This window comes from Ursus maritimus, unplaced genomic scaffold (assembly GCF_017311325.1).
Source record: "Ursus maritimus isolate PB19 unplaced genomic scaffold, ASM1731132v1 scaffold_18, whole genome shotgun sequence".
Classification (NCBI taxonomy): Eukaryota; Metazoa; Chordata; class Mammalia; order Carnivora; family Ursidae; genus Ursus; species Ursus maritimus.
In genome coordinates this window covers 7379898-7394028 of record NW_024424230.1, presented here as the reverse complement: position 1 = coordinate 7394028, position 14131 = coordinate 7379898, and the positions used below count along the sequence as shown (strand labels likewise).

The following is a 14131-nucleotide window of genomic DNA, read 5'->3' as shown; positions in this document are numbered from 1 at the left end:
AAATTGAAGATGACTTGGAAAAATGGAAAGACATTCCATGCTCATGGATTGGAAGAACAACCATTGTTAAAATGTCTGTGTTACCCAAAGCAATCTACACATTTCATACAATGCCTTTCAAAATACCACCAGCATTTTTCACAGAACTAGAACAAATTATCTTAAAATTTGTATGGAACCACAAAAGACCCCAAATAGCTAAAGCAGCCTTGAAAAAGAAAAACAAAACCAGAGGCATCACAATTCTGGATTTCAAGCTATATTACAAAGCTGTAACCATCAAGACAGTATGGTAATGGCACAAAAGCAGACACATAGATCAATGGAACAGAATAGAGAACTCAGAAATGGACTCTCAACTCTATGGTCAACTGATCTGCGACAAAGCAGGAAAGAATATCCAATGGAAAAAAGACAGTCTCTTCAACAAATGGCATTGGGAAAACTGGACCACTTTCTTATACCATACATAAAAATAAATTCAAAATGGATGAAAAACCTGAACGTGAGACAGGAATCCATCAAAATCTTAAAGGAGAACTCAGGCAGAAACCTCTTTGACCTTGGCTGTAGCAACCTGTAGCAACCTCTTGCTAGACATGTCTTCAGAGACAAGGGAAACAAACGCAAAAATGAACTATTGGGACTTGATCAAGATAAAAAAATCTTCTGCACACTGAGGGAAACAATCAACAAAACTAAAAGGCAGCCTATGGAATGGGTGGAGATATTTGCAAATGACATGTCTAATAAAGAGTTAGTATTCAAAGTCTGTAAAGAACTTAGCAAACTCAACACCCAAAAAACAAATAATACAGTTATGAAATGGGCAGAAGATAGGAGTAGACACTTTCCAAAGAAGACATGCAGATGGCTAATAGATACGTGAAAAGATGCTCAATGTCACTCATCATCAGGGAAATGCAAATCAAAACCATGATGAGATACCACCATACACCTGTCAGAATGGCTAAAATTAACAAGACAAGAAACAACAGGTGTTGGTGAAGATGTGGAGAAAGGGGAACCCTCTTGCACTGTTGGTGGGAATGGAAACTGGTGCAGCCACTCTGGAGAACAGTATGGAGGTTCCTCAGAAAGTTAAAAATAGAACTCCCAGGGTGCCTGGATGGCTTAGTTGGTTGAGCATCAGGCTCTTGGTTTTGGCTCAGGTCATGATCTCTGGGTCATGGGATCAAGCCCTGAGTTGGGCTCCATGCTTAGCACAGAGTCTGCTTGGGATTCTCTCTCTCTCCCTCTCCCTTCCCCCCACTCCCTGCTCACAAACACTCACTCTAAAATAAGTACATAAATAAAATCTTAAAAAATAAAATAAAAATGGAACTACCCTATGATCCAGCAATTGCACTACTAAGTATTTATCCAAAGGATACAAGAATATAGATTCAAAGGGGTACATGCACCCTGATGTTTATAGCAGCATTATTAACAATAGCCAAATTATGGAGAGAGCCAAAATGTCCCTTGACATTTTGTACACACACACACACACACACACACACACACACACACAGTGGAATATTACTCAGCCATCAAAAAGAATGAAATCTTGCCACTTGCAATGACATGGATAGAGCTAGAGTGTATTATGCTAGGGGAAATAAGTCAAAGAAAGACAAATACCATATGATCTCACTCATATGTAGAATTTAACAAAGAAAACAGATGAACGTATGAGGAAGGGGGAAATAAGAGAGGGAAATAATAAGAGACTTTACTATAGAGAACGAACTGAAGGTTGATGGAGGGAGGTGGTGAGGGATGGGCTAGATGAGGGATGGGTATTAAGGAGTGCAATTGTGATGAACACTGGGTGTTGTATGTAAGTGATGAATCACTGAATTCTACTCCAGAAACCAATATTGCACTGTATGTTGACAAAAATTTAAATAAATAAAAAAATACATAAAAGCAGTTTTAGGCTCACAGCAAAATTGACCAAAAAGTATAGAGATTTCCCGTGTGACACTGTCCCCAATCATGCACAGTATTCCCCACGATCAACATTGCCCAGAGTGGTACCTTTTTAAATCAATGTACCTACACAGACACACCGTAATCACCCAAAGTCCATAGTTTTCATTAGGGTTCACTCATGGTGGTACACATTCTGTGAGCTTTGACAAATGTATGATGACATGCATCTACAATGTTAGTATCATCCAGAGTACTTTCACTGCCCTAAAAATCCTCTTTGCTTCATCTGCTCATCCCCTTTCCCCACAACCCCCGGTAACCACTGATCTTTTTTCTGTCTCCATAGTTATACCTTTTCCAGAATGTATTATACTTAGAATCACACAGTATGTAGCCTTTCAGGTTGGCTGCTTTCACTTAGCGATATGCATTTAAGGTTCTTTCATGTCTTTTCATGGCTTGATAGCTCATTCTTTTTAGCACTGAATAACATTCCATTGTCTGGATGGACCATGGTATATTTATCCATTCAGCTACTGAAGGACCTTGTGGTTGCTTCCGAGTTTTGTCAATTATGACTAAAACTCCTCTAAACATCCAGATTTTTGTATGGGCATGAGTTTTCAACTCCTTTGGGTAATTATCAAGGAGTATGATTACTAGATGGTATGGTAAAAATACGTTTAGTTTTGTAAGATTTTTTTTTTTTTTTTTTTTTTTTTTTTTTTTTTTTTTTTTGGTGTAAGTATGTCCCCAATATTACAGAGCAAGTCTACCTGCTAAAGATGGAAGGCAGGGCAATGGACATAGAGGTCACAACATTTCTAATTATGGTTATGAAAAATAGGGCCAACTTGACATCTCTCTCTGCCCTTCCGGTTAGTAACCTGTCCTAACTCCTGCTGGTCCCCACGGCAGCCACTGGTACTGGAAGGAGTCTGAGATCCCCCCGATCAAGGAGGGCAGGGTTATGAGGCTGTGCCTGCCTCCCACAGAGCCCCTTACTGGATGTGGAACTGTGGACTGTAGGTGCCCCAAGTGCCAAAATGGCCTTTATGGTTCGCTATGAAATGCTTCTCACAGCTTTCAGCTTTCTGGTTGTTGAGGCTTTGTCTCTGCTGCCCCTAATTGATCTTATTGCCCTGGGTCCCTGCTGCCCCCGATCTCCCTGGAGATTTCTCAGGGTGGGTGGCAGGCTTTTGTAATGAGACCTGAGGCCCGGAAGGCATCAGCCCTTCTCCTGCAGAGCTGTTTTAGATTTAAAAGGAACAGCAGCTGGCCGAGTGTGAAGACTATCTGTAAACGGCCTTCGGTGTTGCAAAGATTTGGGCTCAAGGGAGCCAGGTAAGCTTTACTGCCTGAGACGATGGGTGGGCCAGTTTATGCCGGGTGATGAACGAAGGTCTAGAGCCATGGTTGCCAGCTCTGGCCGTGCAGTAGTCACCTGGGGAGCTTGGCCAGGCCTTACTCCAGATCTACGGAACCGGGTGGGCAGGGGTGGATGTGGCAAAGTGTTTGGTGCAGCCACTTCCCGGCTGGGAGGGAGTCGTGGGGGAGGTTCTGTACAGTGGAGGGTTTTCTTGTTCTGGGATTCATCAGGGCCCACAAGGTGCCAGCGGCAGCAGAGAGGACAGGACTGCAGCGATGAGGGTGAGCCAGGGTGCAGAGCATGTCCCTCTAGAGGGCACCTCGCCCGCAGGCCACCCAGTAGCTGCGTGCCTTCTTCTCTTGGGTGTACAAGACTCCACCCTGACCTTCTGTTCCACATGACCTACCCTAGCAACATTCCTAGCCACCCAGGGACCCCAGACACCTAAGGGGAGCTGGCCTGCTTGCACAGTCTGCGACTGATGGGCAGCGAGCCTTCAGGGTCAGACTCTGGTTTGCGTGGCCTGAGGCCCAGCAGAGTGGACCTCGTTGGCAAGCTGAAAGGTGGCTTGGGGGACTCACTGGGGCTTCTACAAAACGGAGAAATGTGTTAGCATAGATGCTGATGATTTAACACCTGAGGATCCCATAAAATCAATGAAATTTTACTCATTTCATCTGTCCACGCTGCTATAACAAAAATGTATTTATTTCTCACAGTTTCGGAGTCTGGAGGTGCAAGATCAGGGTCTTGGCCAATTCATTGTCGGGTGAGGTTCCTCTTACTGGTTCCTGGTGGATGGCCATCTTCTCCGTGTGTCCTCACGTGGTGGCAGGGGCAAGAGAGAGCTCTCTGAAGGGGGTCTCTTTGTTAAGGGCACATATCCCGTGTATGGGAGCTTCATCCTTATGACCTAATCATCTCCCAAAGACCCCATCTCTGAATACCATCACGCTGGGAATTAGATTCTAACATATGAGTTTTGGGGGATGCAAATATTCAGTCCACAGCAACACATAGATACATTCTAGAAAACCTAAGAACATAGTTTTCATGGGTCTGCGTTCGGCTTGGTACAGCGGCCAGTCTGTTGGGCACAGGGACTTCTTGGATTGACTTGAGGGAATACAATGTCCTTGTCAGTAGGGCAGTTAGAGGGAAAATGGGCAAATTACAGATAATTAAGTGATCAAAGGCAACTTGAGGTTTTATATAATGCTTGCCTATAATTTTTAAAAATAAAATATTCATTTCTATTTTAAGGCTTTTAAATGGTAATCGACATGAACGTTGGATTGACATTTCAATACCAAGAATGACCACAAGAATAGTCTTTGCATTAAGACCAGGAATCTTGTAATACGTCTAACCCTAAGCATATGTTAGAATAGACTGCTTGTTAGTGTTTAATGATTTTATTTCATTTATCATAAAAAAGTACATTGTATAGTGACTTGCACTTCTATGCATACACGTATATTTTAATTATTATATGTATTCCTTCACGTCCTAAGAAGGGAGTGATCCAGAAAAGACATTTAATATGCCGTGGGCTGGCATTGAAGATTTAAGGTGGATTTACTCTAATATGCTTTAATAAATGTTGTATTCTTTTTATTATTTATTTATTTATTTATTTATTTAAAAGTTAGATTTTTTTTTTTTTAAAGATTTTATTTATTTATTTGACAGAGATAGAGACAGCCAGCGAGAGAGGGAACACAAGCAGGGGGAGTGGGAGAGGAAGAAGCAGGCTCATAGCGGAGGAGCCTGATGTGGGGCTCGATCCCATAACGCCGGGATCACGCCCTGAGCCAAAGGCAGACGCTTAACGACTGCGCCACCCAGGCGCCCCTCTTTTTATTTTTTTAAAAAATGCCCTGAACTTTCTGCTCTTCCAAAAGAAGAGATATTTTTTTTTTTTAGAAGAAGCTAGGGAAATATTTATACTTGCATTCACCTTTGTGATGGAATTTTAACCATATGACACTGTTGCAAATAAATCTTCTAAAAAGAGAACAGCTAGAAAAAATTGCAACTGGATGTGCACCTAATGTTTCTCTAACAGGCCGTTAAACTGGATTCTATAAATCAACTATAATGATGGTTTTTAAATCTCCATCTTCTCCGGGTCCATTTCTTTTTATGATTCTACCGTCGGCTTCTTTGGTGGCTCCCGGACTCCGTCTCTTTTCCACATTCTTTTCGTTTTGTATCTGCTTTATTCTGTAATTTGAACTTGAATCGCAGTAAGTCACGCTCCTCACCTGTTCTCTGCTCTTTCTCCTTTTGGGTTTGCATTCGTTCTTTCACTGCTGCGTCTTCGGTTTCCTTCCTAAAATATTTTATACACACAGAACTTTTATCTCAAGTACTGAGAACTTCTCTGACTTGAAGGCTTTCTTGATTTTAGAGTAGGATCCAAAAAGGGTTGAGTTGGATGGAATCTCTGGAGTAAAAAGTCTGTGATTACATATGTTATGTTAAACTTTGATTTGTGAAAATCAAAGATGATTAGCAGTACAGGGAAGAGATTTGAAAAATAATTCGGGCTCTTTTGCCAGAGCTAGAATAATATCTGTGAGGAAGGAGTTTCATCTGTCTTGGTTAATTAACACTTCCCTTGCTGGCTCCTTTTGCATGGTCATGGCATTTAGGAGCGTCAGAGGCATAAATATTGTTATGTTGGAGGGCGGTTGTGGGAATGCTTCAGTTGCTGTGTATATGCTTATTTAGGATTTTAATTCAGCTTTTGGTATGTTTCTTATATCTGTACATATGTTCAACGCTGCCTCAGTTTTTGGACTTAGTGGTGTCTAGAGAGTGTGTCTATCTAAAATTTTGCCTCTATTTTTCTGGGAAAGTAAGCATAGTTTAATGAGTATTTTTTTTTTTTTTTTTACATATAAAGGTTTATTTATTTACGAGAGAGAGGGAGAGCAGGGGGAGGGGCAGAGGGAGAGAATCCCCAAGCGGACTCCTCACTGAGCGTGGAGCCTGCCGTGGGGCTCAGTCTCATGACCCTGAGATCACGACCTGAGCGGAAACCAGGAGCCAGTTGCTTAACTGACTGAGCCACCCAGGTGCCCCAGTTTAATGAGTATTTTGATGTTCTGGAAAATTTCCATCTTTTCCTCTTTGCTCACTTGCACATTATACTACATACATACATTTACCACTATTTCAACTGTATTTCTATGAAAGTAACACTTGCCAGTGAAAAACCAAGAATATAGAAGTCCTTTCCAAAGCTTTAGTTATTGATGACTGGGTGCCTGTTCTTCCCAACTTTTTTCTTTGTCCCTAACATGTTTCTTAAACTTTAGTAGGCATCAACATCTGTTGGAGGGGGTCTTGTTAAAATAGACTGCTGGAGCCCACCCCCATCCTGATTCAGTATGTCTTGGGTGGGGACTGCTTGATTTTAACCACCTGCATATGGTACTTTGATTGAGTTTCTCAAAAGTTTCCAGGTGTTGCTCATACTACTGGCCTGTGAATCAGACTTTGAGGGCACTGGTCTATAAAATGTTACATATTAAGTTTTTTCCTAATTTTCTCTCACCAAATGTATCCTAGTGGAGGCATTTAATTAATTTTGTAGTTAAGAATGTAGCTTCCAGGCGCGCCTGGGTAGCGCAGTCGTTAAGCGTCTGCCTTCGGCTCAGGGCATGATCCCGGCATTCTGGGATCGAGTCCCACATCGGGCTCCTCCGCTATGATCCTGCTTCTTCCTCCCTCACTCCCCCTGCTTGTGTTCCCTCTCTCGCTGGCTGTCTCTGTCACATAAATACATAAAATCTTAAAAAAAAAAAAAAAAAAAAAAAAAAAAAAGAATGTAGCTTCCAAAGTCAAATTGCCTACCTTGAAATCCTGGCTTTGTCAACAATAAAAAACTATTACTATTGTTATAATTATAGAGTGATGTACAAATATGATCTAAGAATTACATGCATGTAGTTAAAAAATCATATGGTACACAGGCATTTATAATGAAAAGCAACATCCTCCCCTTCTCTAATTCCCGTTCTTAGAGGGAAAAATCTTTAACCTTATTAACCTGTTCTCTGGTATCTACCTCTACATTGCCGAATAATATGTTTCAATTATTATTTCTTGATTCATTAATTTTATTTATTTATTTTTAAAGATTTTATTTATTTATTTGACAGAGAGAGAGACAGCCAGCGAGAGAGGGAACACAAGCAGGGGGAGTGGGAGTGGAAGAAGCAGGCTCCCAGCGGAGGAGCCTGATGTGGGGCTTGATCCCAGAATGCTGGGATCATGCCCTGAGCCGAAGGCAGATGCTTAAGCGCTGTGCCACCCAGGCGCCCCTGATTCATTAATTTTAGACATGTTTTGTGAGGAGTCCTTGAATCACAATACGAAACACCTCGACCTCTATTGCAGAGTAATCACATTACTGTACTTAGTTTTTTTATTGTTTTTAGACTCTAAGTAATATTTTACCTTTTTATTTCTTGTTTCATTGGTTATACACAGTATCTCTTGATGCCTCACTTTGTGGATGTGGACACCAATACATTATTCTTTCAGCTCTTCTTACTTGCTTTCGACTTTTGTTTTCCATAATTTTATGTTGTCCACATAACCTTTCATTCTATTCTGTCACGATAATTGTCTTCTTTCCTTTGCTATTTTTTTTAAAAAAAGATTTATTTATTTGAGAGAGAGAGTGAGTGCATGTGGGTGAGCGGGGGAGGGGCAAAGGGGCAGATGAGGGAGAGAAGAAGACTCCCTGCTGAGCATGGACCCCCCCCCCCCCCCCCCCGGCCACATGGGGCTCAGTCTCATGGCCCTGAGATCATGACCTGAACCGAAATGGAGAATCAGATGCTCAACCGACTGAGCCCTTCAGGCGCCCCCTCTTTGTCAAGATTTTGATAAGAGCTTGAAAATAAAAGAGCTGACTCGGTCTATGTATTCGTTGCTCATTAGAGGGCCATGTACAATGACGGTGTTTTCTTTATTTTTGAACTTTGTTTTACATGGGATTCTACTGCCTTTTTTTTACTTGCCTATTTGCCTTTATTATAGTCTCATTGTCAAATAGATCAGTATAATACCCTTTATTTTCTTGATTTCTCCTTTGTCCAAAGACCTCTGTGAGTCCTTTATCATTTTTGCTCTGAGTATAGGTGACTGCTCTGTGGGACTGCTCCCCTTCGATGGGTCTCCTCTGCTGGATCGACTCTTTCCTGCATCCCTGATTTCCTCTTTCTCGGCTCAGTCCGTCCTTTTGCTGAATTACGTCTTTAATTCACTTTCTAAGAAGGAAACTAATACTCTGAGTCCTGGCATGTTTGAAAATGCCTTCCTTTGGCATTTAGGATCAACCAGGTGGTTGACGTGTATAGATATTTCTGTTGAGAATGATTTTCCCATCAGAAATGTGAAGAAGTCGCTATATTATCTACCATCCAGTATTAGTGATGAGAAATTTGATTCTCTTTCCTTTCTGTGTGAGTTTTCCTTTATTTTCTGTGGAAGCCCTTACTATCTGCTCTACATTCACACATTCTCTGTTATCTCTGGAATCTGTTAGTTCGATGAAAAACAAACTGAATTTCTTCTCTGATTTTATTTAATAACTTTCATCTCTTCTTCTTTTCAGTTTTCCTATGAGCTGTCCTTTATCTTCTTCCTACCTTCCTACTGAGGTTGTTGGCAATAATTTAATATTAATAATTATGAATAATATATTTAATTTCTGAGTGTTTTTTGATTCTCTGATTTTCCCTTTTTCATAGAAAATTATTTGTGGATGGAATATCTCCTTAGAGGTCTTTGAATTAGACTTTTAAAAAGTTCTCTTTCCTGCATTATCTTTTTTTTTTGTTTTTGTTGTTGTTTTAATCCTGGGGTCTTTTCATTTTGTTTTTTTAAATCTTGGTTCTTATGTTACAGGATTTCCTCGAATGTCTGGTGATGCTCTTGGTTGCCTACTTGTGTTTAAAAGTGAATAAAAGTGAGACACTAACAAACTGCCCCAGGCTACATGGATTTGTTTCTGATCCATTCTAAAATGCTAAGAAACAGATAGCTCCCTTAGTGCTGTGCCCACTGTAATGGGTGTCCTGGTTCTTCCCAACATTGTACCCAACTGGGGGAGGAGGCTGGGAAGAGCATCTTTTTTTGTGGCTTGTCTTATAAAAATAGGCTGCCACGTGTTTTTCACACAGGAGTTGGGGGTGGGATGAGGACCAATTTTTACAGGCTATGTTTATTTCCATGTCTCCTGCCCCTACTTTCCTGGCACTTTTGAGTCTTGAATTTCCCCAGATTGGCAACTTCCAGACTGTACATCTTCTAGGTTGTAGTTTTCCTGCTGGGTCTCATCACTCACATCCCCTGCATCTGTACAGTCTTGTAATCCTGTGCAAAATATCTCTCATTAAAGGAAAAGAAATTGTTATGGCTCTTTCTTATTCATCATCCTATGACATCTCAGGAATAGAGGCAAAAAGCATATTTTCAACCTGTGTCCAAAATATAAAATATCACATATGAAAGTTTATATCCAAGGTATGTCGTATCTTATTTTAGTGAAATTTCATGATTTAGAAAGAATTGTGTTTGGGCCAAATTTTAAAGGTAACGGGAGACTTTTGTTTGTGAATTACTCTACAGAATGAGCTTTCTGTCTGCAGCTCTCTGACAAAATCCTTCTTTCATTCCTGTCAGTGGGAGGAGGATGGGAGGTGTTTTTACGTGGAACGTGTGCTAGGTTAGTGCTGTCTGATAGAACCTTCCATAATGAGAGGTGTTCCGTATCCGTGCTGTGGTCCTCTATGATCTCCACCACCCCAAGGGGGCATGGAGCACTTGAAATGTGGTTAATGCTGCTGAGTAACTACATTTTCAATTTTATTTCATTTCAGTGAATTTAAATTTAAATAGCCACATGTGCCTGGTGGATACCAGGTTGGACAGGCCATTCCAGATCATCGGGTTATTGTTTGTCATGAGAATTTCCTTAAGTAGATTCTTTTTTTATAACATGAGAAGTTTTCATTTCCTTAAGATACTTACATGTGTTTGTTTTGAGCCCATCAGAGTATTAGTTCCCTAAAGGCAGGGACTTGGTCTGTATCAGTCCCTCTTGTATCTTCCGTGCTCATCATGGAACCTGGCACACAGGACGTGCTCAGAAATACTTGTTGCCTGACTGAACAGAGAATGGAGAAAGGTAAAATGTTTAGTGGGCATGTAGATATGAGCTGTATCAGGCCGGATCGAGGTGGAGACTTAAGACTAGGATTGAGTCATAAAGTTCCATCTCTTTCCACTCCAAAATGTCATTTAACATGAGTCTTTATGCTGCTCATAGAAACACTTCAAGTGCAGCTTTTCTTTTACCTGGATGGCACATTTGCCCTTTTCTTTGTCCTCCTTATTACTGAGCTAAATCTCTACATTCTTGCAGATTCCGCCCAGGTGTCATCGAACTCCCCAAAGTATTCTTGACTGTTCTCGCCCACTTCCCCCCGCCGCAGCCCCCTCTCCCTGGGGCTGGGGTCTGCGCTGCTGCTGTCTGCGGTGCTGTTAGCACACGGCTCAGCACGCCCCTCACCCTGCTGCAAGCTGTGGGAAGGCAACACCGAATCCTGTTCTGCTCTGGTTCCTGGCATCATACCTGAGAAGTGTGGGCATTCGACCAACTACCTTGTTCATATTAATTGCTGAACTGTACTGTTGCATATCATACTAATGGCCCAAAAAGTAAATATTTAATATATCAGTGTGTTTGTGGCTGTGGTTATGATTCACTTAATTTTAAATGTTGTTATCAGAGGTTGAGGAAAAGGGCCTTTCTTGTTTTTTTTTTTTTTAATCATATATTTGGTATAGTTAAAAAATGTGGATAAATGCCAAGGATTCATAACTAATAAATTGCATTAGTCCTCATCCATGTAGTTAACCAAAAAGGATTGAGCTTTTATCGAGACAGCATTACTTTGTCTAGGTGTTGTTTTTTTTTTTTTTTTGGAGGCAAGAGTAGAATGCTAAATGCATGTGCTTTCTGGGTAATTGTGCGGCTGACATAAAAGGCTGCTGCAGGTCTGACGGGCTGCTGTGTTTCAGAGCGCTAGGACAGATACCATCTCCTTCCATGGTGTTAGCATGTCTGTGAAGCACATTTCAGCAAAGCAAGTAAATGCGGATAAACCGTCCCTTAGTAAGATCAGGAAAGAGGCAAATAACTGAGTGTTTTCTTTAACATGAGACATGCAGAGAGACATGGTCCCAATAACAAAACAGCTAGGATGTTTTACGCCCTTCTAGGAGAGAGGGAAAGAAAGACACGGAAACTAGTGATTGTCATAAGAAATGCTGTAAGGAGATTAAATATCAGGGCCCAGAAAAGTGCTTCTGACCATGATGTCCTGGAGCCACCAAAGCAACATGAGGGGAAACAGCTTGGGGATGGTAGGCAGAGTTTTCGGGGCAGGTGCATGCCTGATGCAGGGACAGGTGTGCAGACCTGAGTGTCTCTACCTCTGCCCAGGAATCTGCAGGTGTTATCCGAGCCCAGCAAGGTGGTCCTTTTTTCCTGGCCTTCTGGGTGAGCTAATGCCCACCTTGGGTGACCGTGTATCCTGATCCTCTGCAAAAGGCAACGACATCCACTGGTCTTAGAAGATGGAGTGGCTCGGGTCTGTCCTCTCTGGGGACGCTGATGACATACCGAACTATATAGCTGAATACACAGGTGAATTTGTGAAGGATATCATGGTTTAGACAGGGGTCAGCATACTCTTTCTGTAAAGGGGTATGTATGAGTTTGCTAGGGCTGCAAACGTACCACAGACTGGGTGACTTGAACAACAGGTGTACTTTCTCATGGTTCTAGAGGCTGACAGTTCAGGGTCAAAGTGCTAGCCAATTCAGTTACCAGTAAGACTTCTCTCCTTGGCTTATAGATGGCCACCTTCCTGCTGTGCCCTCACATGGGGCTTTCCGCTGCATATCACCTGAGTCTTTATGAATAGGACACCAGTTTACCCAAATCTCTACTTAGATCCAGTGAGACTGGTGCCCACCTGACAGCCTCATTTAACTTAATCACCTCTTTCAAGGTCCTGTCCCCAGTGCAGTGGCATTCTGAGGTATGGGGGATTAGGACTTAAACATACGAATTTTTGGGGATACAGTTCAGCCAGTAACAGGATATATGATAAATATTCCGAGGTTTTGCAGCTACTCATCTCTGTCATGGTAGTGTGAAAGCTGCCTCAGGCAGTATGAAAATGAATGAATGTGGCTGTGTTCCAATAAAACTTTATTTATGGACACCGAAATTTGAATTTCGTACAGTTTTCACACATCACAAAATCTCCGTTTCATTTTTTTCAACCATTTAAAAATTTAAAAACCTTTCTTGGCCCATAGGCTGCCTACAAATCAGCAACAGGCCTGATGTGACTCGTGGGTTGTAGTTTGCTGACCCCTGAAATGGGAGAGATGTTTCCGTCGCTCTGTCAAATGAAATGCTCTCTGTCTGTCTCTTGAGCTGAGTGGATTTATGTGAGAAACTTAAATCCTGACAGGTATTTTCATAGAGGATTCAGCCTGCTGTGGGCACGTTTTGCTCTTGGCTGGGATACCCTTGGACACGGCGAATAGAGCCATCTGTCACCGTGAGCGTGTTGACAAGGCCCTCCCTGCCAGCGCTGAGGACAGGAAATACGCACACACTCCAGCAAGTGCAGGGGTGAATGGTCCCTGGTCAGTTCCCACAGCTTTTGCATCTACCATCCTCTGCTACTTGGGGCTTGAATTAATTCCAGTAACATGGGGCAGTGCCCGTGGCTGGGGTGGGAGCAAGGAGTCCAGGCCTGCGACAGAAGCCCGATGCCTCCCGAGGGCCGGGTCTGCCCGGGGAGCTTGCTGCCAGGTCCCCGCGAGAAGAGCCGGGGGCATCAGCGGGTCGTGTAGGGTGCTCAATTTCGGTCTAACGCCGTTTCCGTCAGACTCCTCCTGTGAGGGCCCCTCATCCAGAACATCACAGAGCAGCGTTCTTATCGGCCTGAAAATGGCCTCTGCTAAAGGTTTTAGTCGGGGTCCCATCCCCCTTCATTTCCAGTACAAGCCCCCTGCCTCAGAGCAGACATATTAACGGAGAAGTGCCTGGTGAAGGTGAGCGAAGGCCGGAATGAGACACCGAGGGCAGCCTTTCAGCCCGCGCCCACCGCGCCCTCTGCCGGTCCCGCGCCGCGGGGGAGCCGCGGCTCCTTGGTTCCGGTGCGGCCGTGTCCGGCGGGCCCTCCGACCGCGCAACGGGGCGGGTCTGGTCGCTTCGGGTCAGAGTCTTGAGCAGAGTTCGGCGGCTTGCGATCACTTTTGATTACCTCCTCGAACACCGAGTGAAACTGCAAAATATATTTAGCTCTCTGAGGCTGGTAGAAATAGTCAGAGATATTTTTGGAGATTGCCCCTTGCGGGGGCCCTCAAAGCCCTGGTCAGGAGGGAGCACCCGCACCGTGGGCTTAGGGCAAGGCACTGCCGGTTGTACCCATGCACCGCGGGCTGCATGGAACAGGGTCTGCAACTGAAGCTGGAGCAGGAGGCAGGCCGAGAGGACTCGCCATGGTGTCTGAGGGGCGCCGCAACACAGCCCCTGTGCTCCATGCAGATCCACTCGTCTGAGCGTCACACGGTTCCCTGCACAGTGGTGGCCAGCTGCAGTCTCCAGGATGACTCAGGACAACTGGGTCAGTAGTAGGAGACACGAGAGAACCCACTGCCACGGCTGCTGTCGGGTCCATGTAACGGAGAGCACCAGCTTCCTCTCCGTGCCCA

General features: G+C 43.3%; 1 long non-coding RNA gene across 1 annotated transcript in view; it reads left to right on the top strand.

Annotated features, from left to right (window-relative positions):
• The window catches only part of LOC121103237, a 34768-nt gene extending 23699 nt beyond the window's left edge, over positions 1–11069 (top strand). Inside the window, exon 2 of the long non-coding RNA XR_005835372.1 lies at positions 10755–11069. This is a non-coding gene — a long non-coding RNA (uncharacterized LOC121103237). The remainder of the gene's footprint in view (positions 1–10754) is intronic.
• The last annotated feature ends 3062 nt before the right edge of the window (positions 11070–14131 follow it).